The sequence below is a fragment of the Lissotriton helveticus genome, chromosome 2_2, assembly GCF_964261635.1.
Source record: "Lissotriton helveticus chromosome 2_2, aLisHel1.1, whole genome shotgun sequence".
NCBI classification, from domain to species: Eukaryota; Metazoa; Chordata; class Amphibia; order Caudata; family Salamandridae; genus Lissotriton; species Lissotriton helveticus.
Genome location: NC_136060.1, coordinates 175889762 through 175904657, shown reverse-complemented (window position 1 = coordinate 175904657; position 14896 = coordinate 175889762). Strand labels below are relative to the sequence as shown.

The 14896-nt window shown below is 49.4% G+C and overlaps 1 protein-coding gene across 1 annotated transcript in view; it reads right to left on the bottom strand.

The window, feature by feature from the left end:
- APBB2 (amyloid beta precursor protein binding family B member 2) overlaps positions 1-14896 on the bottom strand; it is a 1314926-nt gene that overhangs the window by 1078725 nt on the left and 221305 nt on the right. The window contains exon 2 of the mRNA XM_078678261.1: positions 198-362. The gene's annotated coding sequence lies outside the window, so the exon portion shown is untranslated. The remainder of the gene's footprint in view (positions 1-197; positions 363-14896) is intronic.

Genomic DNA, 14896 nt, shown 5'->3' with positions numbered 1-14896 from the left:
GGTGTAAACACTACCTTTCAGTTGTGGGATCATAATTACATTTTGTGGATGATTAGAATCTTAGTTATAGGACTTCCAACTGTGGTTAACAATTGGGAACAATAGATAAGAGATATTAAAAAGTTGTTTCTACTATCTGAGACAATATACAGCTATGGGTGGGAAGGTGCTTAGAGTGAATGGTATTTGGTACTTACCTCCAGGGAATCTTTTCTCTGCTTAATTCCCATCACATAAAAACAAGAAAATCACGATGTCTCTTGTTACTCCTCTGCGTTATCACTTCTTGGAGCATCAATGGTTTTAGCCCTTTTGTTTCTTCTCTCTTTTCTAACTTTTCCTGGTTTCCACCATTGATGTCCCTAAGGGAAAACGAACAGAAGAAATGCCCAGGTTAATTTAGGCTTGGTGGTTGAAGGCTTTGTTTCTCTATCTCTACTTGTTTTGCCATTCCTAATCATTTCTCTGCTTTCCCCTTCCCTTCCACCTCCTTATGTGCCACACTGGTCAGTGTTTTCACAGTTTTGTCCGGTGCTCTATCCTTAAAGGGGGAAGGAAATCCGGTAGGTAGACAAGGAGAAAACATTCAAGTAACCTGAAAGACCCACTGAGAACATACAAGTGAAAAGAAATAGGTATGCTCCGTTTTCTACAAAATTAACTGCATGTTCCTAAAACTGACTCTATATACTTCCTTTCAGGTATACTGTTTATGTTCTTGTAGTCCAATCACAATCAAGGAAGAGGAAATCCATGCAGACCTAATTTCTCGACAATGAGAGGGAAAAGAAAGGAGAAAAAAAATCAAGGGGTGCCCACATTTTTGTTCGCTATGTTTGGCAAACAATCACCTAACGGGGATCCCAAAGTCCTCCTGGACTGAAGCAGGATATAAGGCGTCAGATCAGTGGTGTCCACCACTCTTTTGACTCCTCGCCATCCAATCCTCAGCGTCCTCCTCTTCAAATCCCTCAATGCCTTTTGCTTCCTCTGGATGACTTCTCTGGGCCACTTTCTTTGCATCCTCCCCCTCTACTTCCTTCGAATCCAGCTTCCCTGCCTTCTCATCACTTCCTTTCTTCCTTTTATTTTCATCTCCATCCTAGTTTTGTATTTTTTTTATGATTATATCTCCATCCCCTTTCCTTTGATGGCCCTTTCAATTGTCCTTCTTTCCTTTTCAGCTCACTATATGGCAAGATGGTGAACATTGAAGGATTGTGTTTCTGTTTTCTTGGTAAGTGGTTTTAACTTTCTCTTTCTTCACAATTATCTATTAGCTTAGTTGCAGGATGGTAGTTCATTAGTTGAGCCCCACCAGGAGCAGCATCCATGCTGCTCAGCCCACACACTCCAACTGTCTCTCTCTCCACTCCACAGGCACGCCAGCATTCCACCACCTCATCAGAAGTTCTAACATCACACACACATCACATTCAGATAGGCTGAGCAGCAGGGAATGGGAAACCAGGGAAAGAATGCATTATAAGAAATCAAGGTATAACACATCCCCTTGCCTTGAGAAAACAAATCCGAGAAAGGGTGCATTATGAGTAAGGCTCCCTATTTTCCATTTTTACTCATTTTTTACAGATCAATACAGACAGAAAACCATTTATTTTCTTGTCTGTATTTATTTTTAAATGTGGATAAAAACGGGAATTGGGTGCTTTTTGAGTTATTCTTAATACACTTTGCCATGCCTGCCAAGTCAATAACTGTGTGGTTAATGGCCAGCGGGTTTTAAAAGAAAAAGGAATTTAAGTAAAGAGGCTTAAACAGCAGTATATAGGCACAAGGCGACATCCGTACCTTACTGGACAAAGGAGCAACAGCAGCCCTCATCCTCCTCGACCTTTCAGCGGTGTTCGACACAGTCTCTCACTGCACCCTAATACGCAGACTCCATAACGCAGGGATCCAAGACAAGGCCCTCGACTGGATCCGCTCCTTCCTCTGCGGCAGAACAAAGGGGGTAAGACTCCTCCCTTTCCTCTCGGACCCTAAACCTACCACCTGCGGAGTCCCCCATGGGTCCTCCCTCAGCCCTATGCTCTTCAACGCCTACATGGCTCCTGCTTGCCCCCATCGTCAGAACCTACGGACTCAACGTTGTGTCATACGCAGACGACACCCAACTCATCCTCTCCCTATCCAACGAACCGAACACCGCCAGACACAGCTTTCGAGAAGGCATGGAAGCCGTCGCCAAATGGATGAAAAACAGCAGCCACAACTAAACACCAACCAAACGGAAGTACTCATCATGGGCCCAAACCCCGACACCTGGAACGATACCTTGTGGCTCCAAGCTCTCGGAAGCCCGCCCACCCCCACGGACCACGCACGCAACCAGGGAATCATCCTGGACTCAGAGCTCCAAATGAACCGCCAGATCAACTCTGTCTCGTCCTCCTGCTTCCACACTCTCCGCCTCCTACGTAAGACCTTCAAATGGATCCTCCTCACACACAGAAAGACCGTCACTCACGCCCTAGTCACCAGCAGGCTGAACTACGGCAACGCACTCTATGCCGGAATAAACAAAATCCTCACCTGCAAGCTACAGAACATTCAAAACGCCGCCGCAAGACTGGTCCTCAACCTGCCAAGACACTGCCACAACTCCCAGCACCTACGCACACTCTACTGGCTCCCCATCGAAGCTAGAGTCACCTTCAAGATGCTAACCCACGTTACTCACCTGATTGTGATGACCACCATCTACTGTATGTTTGTTAATAAAATAAAAGAAAAAGAATAAAAAAAAAAAAGATGCTAACCCACGCTCACAAAGCCCCCCACGACACCATGCCAGCATACCTAAACAGCCGACTCAAATTCCACGCACCCCAAAGGACCCTACGATAAGCCCAGCTCTCCTATGCCGTGGTCCCCGACACCAGAAAGACCAGATCGGGAGGCAGCTCCTTGTCCTTCCGCACGGCCAGTGCCTGGAACGACCTTCCGCTCCACCTCAGACCGATAGCCTCGCTCCCCATCTTCGCAAGAAACCTCAAAACCTGGCTCTTCGACAGCCCCCCTCCTTGATGGACTGGAACCTGCAACCCCCCCACCCCTTTGAGACCCTTACGGGTGAGTACTCGCGCGTAACAAAGACCTGATTGATTGATTGAATATTTTCATATAAGTCCATTGATTTATCTTCTGCAGGTGTTCATATCACTGAAACCTGGCAGGCATTCAAGTGTGACTGCATATTTATTGGTTAAATAAATGCGGAAATATACTAGTTTCAGCTTTATTTTTTTCACAAAACCCATAATAAATATAGATAAATACAGATAAAGTTGCCAAAAAATAAATATGGATAAATACAGACGGAAATGTCCCAAAAATAAATACCATAAAACCGGGAGACCTAATTATAAGGAATCAAGGTATAACACATCCCCTTCCCCTGGAAAAACAATAAATAATGATTTATACAACAATGCACAATAAAACTACAGTACGACAGAGAAATATGCAATATACACATGATAACTGAAAATTTAAAAGAACTAAGGATAGAAAGATTATCCACTTTCCAACAATACTGAATAATAAAAATAGAAATTACACAGTAGAAATAATGTGCAGGACTGGGAGAATGGAGGACATCAATGAGATGAAAATCCCTCACCACTCACCCCCTTCTGCACACCACACATACCTGACATAACAGTCTCAGGTAAAAACACAGCACAGTGTACACAACCCTCGAACGCACAGCCCCAGGTGAAACAACTACACGAGGTACAGGACCCCTGAACGCACACCCCCAGGTAAAACAACTGCATGAGGTACAGGACCTCAGAACTCACACTTCTTCAAATGACGTAATATTCAGCACAAACGTAGAACAGGGCACAAAAGCTTTCCTTCATCGCAGCGTAGAGCCCGGTATTGCACGCTGTGCATGACAAAACTGAAGAAGACAGGACCGAGAAAGAAGAATGTTCACAGACGTTTCCGTCGCCCTCTGCGGCTCCAACCGACAGGGGCCAGAGGAGGCAGTCTAAATGGCGGCACGTAAGGAAGAACAGCATCAGGTGGCTCATGGCAGGTGCGTGCTCCTCTAATATCGTAAGACAGCACAACACCGCCAGACAGCCCGTGATAAACAGTGGCAGCCGATAACTGCGTCAGAACCTCATGCGACAACAAAGGCTTAGCTAAGGTGTGCGCAGAGCAGTACTTATGTTAGGACCATTCAAATGCTGCATAAAGTAACGGCAAACAGCAATCCTAAAAAACCAGTTAAAGAGCCATTCACCAATAAAAAACGGCGGAGACTCTGTTTGCCACATTAAGAATGATCACACGGCTTCCGATGCCGAAAATAAAATCAATGTTGAAACTGGATGCCGCTTCTGACTCCTCACAGGTAAGCGCTACCTTGACCATTCACGAACTCCATTCACTTTATGAAGGACAAGCAGCAAGGAACTGATGATTGAATGCCACCAGTACAGCCTCAATTCAGGGAGCACTTGTTGGCAAACTTTGTAAATGTGTTGTGTAGTATTCTCTTTATCTCTATTGTATGAGCAGTCTTTGGAACTTAGAATACTCTGGTTTGGATATTCCTAAGGATGTCAGTTGCTGCCTGGTAGCTGATGGTTAGGGTGTTATGAATAAATCTCTACTTAAGATCAAGATATCTTATTTGTATTCTTTACAACTTTTCATGTTGTTTGATGTCTTGCCAGTCTCTGTAAATGATAGATTCATGCCCTGACAGTCACTGCAGGTCGCTGCTCAAATAAAGATGTAAGTTATCTCCCAATGACTGCTGGAAATGCAGTCAACAACGTAATGTACACAAAGTCTTCAACTTGCTTCTCAAAATACAAAATGACAACAGGCTTCACAGTAGATTGTTTGTAGACTGGTTGACTTTAAGCCACTCAATGACATTTCTGAAGACTGTAAAACTCTGAAGCACACTGGTTAGCGCCAAATTGATGTTTTCATCTATAGATGTAAGGAAGGTCAAACGCCCTAGGCAGGCTGTCCAGGTAGAAAAGGACACTGGTGGGTCTATCAAGGGCGTTCTTCTAGTTTCAAGCTTGTTTACCTCAAGTATCTTTATGTAATCTCCTCGTTCCTCAGGATCGGGTAACGATGAACACCACACCAACGCTATTACCCACAACAGAGAACAGACCTGTAGGTTGTCTTAATCAGCTTTATTTTGCACTGTATTGCCTAACATGGGTGAACAGCACGCAAATGGGCAAAGTGAACGTACACCCTGTGGAGGTTCAATGAACCCGTATCAAACCGTCCTCTGCACGAATGCCGGTCCCGGCATTCACCAACAGAGGACACCGTGCTAAGCAGTGGCCGACAATGCCACTCGAGTAATAAGCTGAGTGTGGTGGTTCTCCTCAGTTTGTCCTCCGCATGGGTGTCGGTCCCGACACTCTCCAACGGAGGGCAAGCATGGGTTGTAGGAGGGCTCCCTGGTGCTGCGGCTTTCAGCGTCCCTCTCCTCGATAACCCTCGAGCGGGGACTGGGCAATAACACTGGACAGCGTCCCTCACGCTCGATTACCCTCGAGCGGGGACTGGGGCAATTGCACAATACGGGACAGCGTCTCTCACGCTCGATAACCCTCGAGCGGGGACTGAGACAAAGGTATAGGTAGCGTTAGCGTCTCTCACTCTCGATAACCCTCGAGCGGGGACTGAGTCAAAAGTATAGGTAGCGTTAGCGTCTCTCACGCTCGATAACTCTCGAGCGGGGACTGAGTCAAAAGTATAGGTAGCGTTAGCGTCTCTCACGCTCGATAACCCTCGAGCGGGGACTGAGGCAAATGTACAGGAAGGTCAGGTTCTCTTCCGCTCGGTAACCCTCGAGTGGGGACTGGGTAATAACACGGGACAGCGTTCTTCTCGCTCGATAACCCTCGAGCGGGGACTGATAGAGAGTACAAGATGGTCAGCGTCCCTCGCGCTCGTTAATCCTCGAGCGGGGACGGCGGTTCCTTGACAGTAGAGACAACACAAGCGGCTTACCCGGAACCGATGCTCTCCGGCTGCAAACCCCTTGTTCGGCGTCAGGTCTCTCCTTCCTTGAAGTCCAGTGGAAGTGTTCGGAAACATGAACACGGAATATCCGACGCCGCGTCCTGCCACCGGTGTTTGTTTTATGGTGGCGCATGAGTACATCTCGCGCGGTGCCCCCCTGGGAATTGTAGTCCTCGGCGTGGTGGTCTCGGGATTTGTAGTTCCGGAATCGAATCGCTCCGTTTGCGAGGACGTTCCTTTGTGTGTCCTAACACTTTAGCAGTTTCCAGCACAGTTCATTTTTATCTTCAGACAAATTTCAAGTGTCTTCACCTCAGGTACACTTAATATTTAAGAACACATAGGTTTTTTCTCCAAATCGTCGCCATTGATGTAATCCAAAACCAGTCCAGAGGTAGCCATGAAGTATGTTGTAAGTAAGAGGTTTATTAGCTTAGTTGCAGGATGGTAGTTCATTAGTTGAGCCTCACCAGGAACAGCGTCCTTGCTGCTCAGCCCACACACTCCAACTGTCTCTCTCTCCACTCCACAGGCACTCCAGCATTCCACCACCTCATCAGGGATTCTAACATTCCACATACGCATCACATTCATCCTGGCTGAGCAGCAGGGAATGGGAAACCAGGGAAAGGATGCATTATAGAAAATCAAGTTATAACACATGCCCTTTCCTTGAGAAAACAATAAATCAAAGAAAGGGTGCATTATAAGGAACCAAGGTATAACAATGTCCCTGCTACCTCTGATACATAGGGATAACAACAAAAAAAGATTAGTGTGACGGGGCGTGCGGACAGAACACGACTACCCCAACAGACTGGTGGTCCGCCACCCCCCTCTCACCTTGCCCCTTTTCCCCACAGCTACCAACATGGAACGAGGAACCGGAGTCGGCTTGGCCAGACGACAACAAAACGCATGTCGCCTTTAAATCCCCGGACCAAGAGGAAAAGGCCCCGCCCCTCGACACATTCGATACGGCAAAAGGAGGAAGCAGGAAGGACGCAACGGACGGTGATTCCCAGGAGGCAGCTGGAGGCGGAGACGGAGAACGGACAGAGCCGAGAGAGATCGGGACCGACACGCCAGGAGGCCAACGTTTCCACGCTTCACCCCGCCACGTTCCCACGGGAGGAGCGTGGCTACAAGAGGTACGGGGCCGGGTAGCGGGTTGGGTGGGGCGGAGGAGCCAGCCCCGTGTATAATATTGTATAGCCCTTTGTAAAGCTACCCAAATCCTTTCCCTCACTTGCACTCCTGCCTCCCGACTTGTATAGTTCTCACTACTGGTTTCCCTCACTCCCGGCCCTCACGAGTGTCACGTGGTCCAACCAGGTCCCTGACCCATTTTTCTTTCTTTTTCGGTACCGGAGCAGAGACACGAGCTGTGAGACGTTCCACTTCCGGACCACCTCGATAACAATCCTCATCACTGGAATAGCCAAGCTGGAGCAAGCTACTTATCATTTGGACCCCGCAGCTCATGACAAGGAGCGAGCAGTACCCTTGATCAAAAAGACTTATATTCCAATAAAACCTTCACTAACTCCGTTACTCAAGCCTCCCATGTTTCTCTTTACCCCATAACTACCAGTCAGTCCGAATCCAGTATCTGGAACCTCGAGTACCCCGATCCCCTTGGGAGAACTGGTGTCAGAAGTGGGATCCCCTCCACCATCCGTCTGCAACAAAAAGATGGAGGCCCTGATAAAGCACATAATCAAAGGCCAAGAGAAATTGGAATGGGCCGTGGAAAGTCAACTAACCTCCGCGCAGGCAGACCGAGAACTGTTCACTACTACCATTAAGGCCCAGCTCGAGAGCCTTAGGAGTGTGCCGCCTCCCACCCAGGTCATCCCCGGAGAAGTGCGTCTGCATAATCCCCATCCCACCGGTGTGGCCCTCCAAAAATATGTGCATGGTGAGGACCCGGACGCTTTCCTCCTAAACTTTGAAAGGGCCGCCCGTGCAATGAGCTGGCCCGAAGAGAAGTGGCCGTTCTTTCTGGCTCCGCTCCTCACAGGAGAAGCTCAATCAGCATATCAGGCCGCTAACCCCCTAGGGACCAAACCCTATGCGACCATTAAGGGGGTCATCCTAGATCATTTGGGTCTAGATCAAGAGGCCTACCGCGTGCGCTTTCGAAAGAAAAAATGGGTGCAAGGGGAGAACCCGAAGACTCTCTTCTTTAGACTAAAAATGGCCGCTGATAAATGGCTGCGACCGGACTTGTGTAGCAAAGAGGAGATGCTAAACAAAGTTTACTTAGAGCAATTCATGGAAGCCTTGCCATATGCCACACAGCGCTGGCTGCGTCAACACGCAGGGCTTACAGTCGAACAAGCCATAGAAATGGCGTCTCATTATGCTCGAGCCCAGCCAAAGACGAACCAGTGGGAACATGAGAAGGCCCTCAAGACTATACCTCCCCCGAAACTAGACAAGAGACCCAAAGCCGGGACCGAGGTTCCCAGATTACTTCGACCCACAGGAATGATGTCCCCTATGAATAAAGGACCTCAGTGCTTCGAATGTGGGGAATGGGGTCACATAGCGAGAATGTGCTCCAAAAGAAAATCTCAAGAGGAGCCCATGGAGGTGGGATACCTCCCGAGGACGGTGATGTACTCGGCGGAAATGGGCAGCACGTTCTATGTGAGTATGAGGATGAATGATTTTAGGGTAAAGGCCTTGTTAGATTCTGGGTGCAGACAGTCTGTGATCCAGACACGCTTTGTCAATCCCGAACAGATGAACTCCCAGAGTCCAGTATATATCCGTTGTGTACACGGGGATGTGAAGCCGTACCCTGTGGCCTCCATTACCATAGCCCTACCAGATAGAAAACCCTGTATGGTCCGGGTAGGGGTGGTGAATTCCCTGCCAGAGGACATGATCCTGGGGACAGATAACCCCGAATTCCTTTCCCTCTTTAGGGAGTCCCTCTCCAGACCTGAACAGAGAGGAACCCTACCCACATACCTGTCCCCCGAACCCTGGGTAATTGATATGAGTTTTCGCTTTGCTCAGGGAGAGGATAGGACCCTATTCCACGCCTGGGAAAACGCACACGCCTCGAATGGGCTCAACCCACAGACGTACCCCCGGTTCGTGATCAAGAATGAACTGTTATACCGCCAGGCCAGACAAGATGGAGAACTACAATTGTTGGTACCCCTCTCCTTTCGGGAACAGGTACTCTTCTTTGCTCACGCCCATTTGACGGCCTGCCATGCAGGCAAAGAAAAAACCACAGAAAGCATAGTCCGGCATTTTTTCTGGCCTGGTATATATCGGGACGTACAAGACTTCTGTGCCAAATGTGAAGTATGTCAAAGAAGAAACACTCATCGACCGACCGCGGCGCCTCTACAAAGGATGCCCATCATAGGAATCCCGTTCGAACGGGTCGGCATGGATATATTTGGTCCCCTGCCGAAGACGGGCCGCGGACATCTGTATGCCCTCGTGATCGTCGACTACGCGACAAGGTTTGTGGAAGCCTTTCCCTTACGAACCACCACAACCGCTGCAATCGCCGAGAAGTTTGTAGAGCTGTTCTCTCGCGTGGGGTTCCCCAAAGAAGTGCTTACAGATCAGGGGACCCCCTTCACATCCAAGCTGATGAAAGAAGTGTGTACCTCTCTAGACATCAAGCATCTGAAGACCTCGGTGTACCACCCCCAAACAGATGGACTTGTTGAGAGTACAATCAGACGCTCAAGGCAACCCTAAAAAAGATGCTGACCGCTGAAGGACCCACCTGGGACAGACTACTGCCTATCGCCCTGTATGTTATAAGGGCTCAGAAACAAAGCAGCCTGGGATGTTCGTCCTTCGAGCTCTTATACGGACGAATGCCCCGGTCCCTCCTAGAAATGACAAGGGATATGTGGGAAAATGAAGAATCCCAAGAACAAAAGAGCATGCTGGAATATACCACTCAGCTGAGAACCAAATTGGGAAAGTTACGAGAACTGGCCTACTCCAACCTGGAACACCAACGTGAGAGGTATAAAAAGACGTATGACAAAGGAAAGAAGCTGAGAAAAATCGACGTCGGGAAGTGGGCTCTCGTGTTATTACCAACCATAAATAACAAAACCAAGAACGAGTGGCAAGGCCCGTTCCAGGTTGTTGCAGCCATCGGTCAAACTACCTACAGGTTACGCCTGTCGTCCACCAAAACACAAACGTACCACATAAATATGTTAAAAGAATGGTTGGGACCCTTACCAAGAGCGGGTCATTTTGGCATTCCGACAACATTCCCCACCACCACAACATTGGATCAGCTGGTAGTCAACCCGGGGTTGACATCCCAAGAGACGAGAGAGTTGGCACACGTCCTGGAGCCCTTCTCCGACATATTCTCTGACATACCAGGAAGGACTAGCCTGGTCGAACACCGCATCGACACCCTTCCGGGGACAGTAGTAAAACAGCGACCCTACAGGATACCCGCAGCCAGAAGAGAAGCAGTCAGAAGGGAAGCCCAAGACATGCTGCAGTTAGGGGTAATTCGACCCTCCCAAAGCCATTGGTCGTCCCCAATCGTGATGATACCCAAACCCGACGGCTCCAAACGCTTCTGTATGGACTTCAGGGCCGGGAACGCGGTGTCACACTTTGATACCTACCCTATCCCTCGGGTGGACGAATTGATAGAGAAAATAGGCGACGCCCGTTACATCATGACCATAGACCTCACGAAGGGGTATTGGCAGGTGCCTCTTCGTGAGGAGGACAGGAAGAAAACCGCCTTCGTGACGGACGATGGTGCCTATGAGTTCACGGTCCTCCCCTTTGGACTCCATGGGGCCCCGGCGACTGTTCAACGCCTCATGAACCAGGTGTTACAACCATACGTCTCGTTCAGCTCAGCATACCTGGACGATATAGTCATTTATAGCCATGATTGGGATGAACATCTGAGACATCTGCAAATTATCCTCACAGCACTACGTAGAGCGGGACTACACATTAACGCCAAAAAGTCCAGAGGAGCATTCCACCGTGTGAACTACCTAGGATATGTACTGGGGGAGGGCACCATAGCTCCACAAAGCGAGAAAGTACGAGCGATAGCTAAAGTTCCTTTTTCCGCTACCAAAAGAGACCTACGGGCCTTCCTAGGTCTGGTAGGGTACTACCGCCGGTTTATACCATGCTTTGCCGAGGTGGCTGCACCCTTAACTAACCTTCTCAAAAAGGACACAAAACCTCGCGACTATTCTCACCCCTCCCACGACTCCCTGAGGGCTTTTCAACTCCTGAAAGATACAATGACCACAGCCCCAGTCCTGGTATCACCTGACTATACCAAACCCTTTGTGTTAGCCACAGACACCTCCAATGTGGGAATAGGAGCAGTACTGTCCCAAGTCGATGAGGAAGGGGTTGAACACCCAGTATTGTATGTGAGCAGGAAGCTTTTCCCCAGGGAGTCCAGATATTCCACCATTGAGAGAGAGGCCTTGGCCATAAAGTGGGCGATAGAGAAATTGAGATACTACCTGGAGGGTAAACCATTCCTCCTTCATACTGACCATGCTCCACTCCTTGGTACACCACCGAACTTAATACTTTACGTAAGGAATGCAAAAGGAACGAACGCACATGGAGGAAAGATAAGTCATCTGAGAAGAAAGAGACATTTCGCTCGTCCATAAAGACCTATAAACTCATGCTCCAGAAAACTAAGAGGTCTTTCTATGAGGAAAGAATCAAAAAAGCATCCTGCTCCGCTCAGGAAACTTTTATCATCTTAAAAGAACTCCTCCACCCCCAGATCCCCCCACGAAACCCCTGGATCCCATAGCCGCAGAAAACAAATGTATAAAGCTTGCAACGTTCTTCGATGAGAAAATTCAAACAATTCTCACCTCCTTACCCTCTCCCGACACCGGTCGCTCGGGTGACGACAGTCCCAACCCCCCCTCCTGTCACATTTCACCTCTTAACACCCAGGCACCCTCCCTTGACACCTTCGGTCCTGTCACTGCGGAGGATGTAGCCGTCACGATTGCATCCATCAAAAGTGGCTCCCCCAGCGACCCGGCCCCACTGCGCTTCTTGAAAAAAGTGGCCCCCACGGTGATCCCTCCGCTTACCACCCTCATTAACGCTTCCCTCTCAAAGGGAGAAGTCCCTCCCAGCTGGAAAGCAGCAGTAGTCAAGGGTCTCCTAAAAAAACCCTCACTAAACCCGCAGGATTTGGCCAACTATTGGCCAATCTCCCTCCTCCCTGCGAATAGCAAAATCACGGAGAAAATCGTTAATAAAAAGCTATCTCATTTTTTGGAAACTAACAACCTGCTGAGAAACTCACAGACAGGCTTTCGCCCTGGCCAGGGCACCGACACCGCCCTCCTAGCGGCAGTAGAGAAGGCCAGAAGCATTCTGGACACAGGAGGATCAGTGGCAGTGATCCTCCTGGACCTCAGCGCGGCCTTCGACACTGTCAACCACCAGGTCCTGATCCACCGTCTCAGAGATATCGGAGTAAAGGGCATGGCGCTGAAATGGCTAATGTCATTTCTCAATAAATGCTCCTTCCATGTCTGGGAGAATGACAGTCGCTCCCCGGCGGTTCCCCTCCGCTGCGGAGTACCGCAGGGCTCCTCATTAAGCCCAACGTTATTTAACGTTTACATGTCCCCTTTGGAGGAGGTGGTCACTCCGTTTGGTGTGACGATTATCAACTATGCCGATGACACCCAGTTGGTGGTGACCCTCTCACACCCACACCAAGAACCCTCCAATCTTTGCGGGTGTCTCACGAAAATCCACGACTGGATGAACTCCTCGGCACTAAAACTTAATGGGTCTAAGACCGAAATCCTGCTGCTCGGACAAAAAGGGCCCTCCCTGCCGCCCAACATGTGGCCTACCTGTTTAGGTGATCCCCTACCCCCAAAGATGAAGTCAAAAGCTTGGGGGTTTGGATGGAAAAAGATCTCACCTTTAGAGTTCAGGCAAAAAAAGTGGCCGGAATATGCTTTGGACTCCTCAGGGCATGCAGGAAGGTACTTCCCTTACTCCCCTTCACCTCCCAAAAACTGCTGATCCAGGGCCTCATTTTGTCTCGGCTGGACTACAGCAATGCAATCTATCTGGGAGCACCGGAAGTCACACTTAACACCCTTCAGCGAATCCAGAACGTGGCAGCCCGACTTCTGACCAACACCCCGGCCAGATCTTCGGCCAAGCCAGCCCTGAAGCAGCTTCACTGGCTTCCAGTCAGAGAAAGGGTGGTCTTCAAGGCCCTCTGCCTGGCACATAAGACTCTCCACAACAAAGGACCACCCATTCTCAAAGACTGTATCATCCCCTACAAAGCCACCAGATCTCTCCGGTCAAATCATGAGAACCTCATCACGGTCCATAAAGTCAAAAGAGCCCGAACAGGAGGCCGCCGCTTTTCAGTGAACACGGCAAAGCTCTGGAACAGTCTCCCCCGGAAACTGAGAACTGAACCAACTCTCCTCCTATTCAGGAAAGCATTGAAAACACATCTGTTCCCTTGATCCCCCCTTCTCTCCCGCTGCTTCTCCCTCATGACTACCAGGTTCTAGCGCCGGGATGCCCCAGGGTTACTGTGCGCTCTACAAAAACCTTAATAATAATAATAATAAGTGGATACACCAGAACAGCAGCCATAACCCCGAGTGTTACGGTGGTTTCTGTCTTTACAGCCATACTCCTTTACAGTGCACCATCGGAAGGGGAAAGATAACGGTAATGCAGACTTCCTTTCCCGCGTGTTTCCTCTCCCCGATCGGGAGAAGCCAGGGGGGGAGGAATGTGACGGGGCGTGCGGACAGAACACGACTACCCCAACAGACTGGTGGTCCGCCACCCCCCTCTCACCTTGCCCCTTTTCCCCACAGCTACCAACATGGAACGAAGAACCGGAGTCGGCTTGGCCAGACGACAACAAAACGCATGTCGCCTTTAAATCCCCGGACCAAGAGGAAAAGGCCCCGCCCCTCGACACATTCGATACGGCAAAAGGAGGAAGCAGGAAGGACGCGACGGACGGTGATTCCCAGGAGGCAGCTGGAGGCGGAGACGGAGAACGGACAGAGCCGAGAGAGATCGGGACCGACACGCCAGGAGGCCAACGTTTCCACGCTTCGCCCCGCCACGTTCCCATGGGAGGAGCGTGGCTACAAGAGGTACGGGGCCAGGTAGCGGGTTGGGTGGGGTGGAGGAGCCAGCCCCGTGTATAATATTGTATAGCCCTTTGTAAAGCTACCCAAATCCTTTCCCTCACTTGCACTCCTGCCTCCCGACTTGTATAGTTCTCACTACTGGTTTCCTTCACTCGCGGCCCTCATGAGTGTCACGTGGTCCAACCAGGTCCCTGACCCGTTTTTCTTTCTTTTTCGGTACCGGAGCGGAGACACGAGCTGTGAGACGTTCCACTTCCGGACCACCTCGATAACAATCCTCATCACTGGAATAGCCAAGCTGGAGCAAGCTACTTATCATTTGGACCCCGCATCTCATGACAAGGAGCGAGCAGTACCCTTGATCAAAAAGACTTATATTCCAATAAAACCTTCACTAACCCCGTTACTCAAGCCTCCCGTGTTTCTCTTTACCCCTCAACTACCAGTCAGTCCGAATCCAGTATCTGGAACCCCGAGTACCCCGATCCCCTTGGGACAATTAGGTAAGATTTTTTTTTTTAAATAGAAGCGCTGCTACTTTGTAACTGTTGCACGCTCGAGCCAGCGCGTGCAACAGTTACAAAGTAGCAGCACTTCTATTTAAAATTTAGAAAAAATTGACAAACCTGAAAGCTGTGGGTCCAAAAATCAATGAAGCAATATAATATAAAATAGAACAG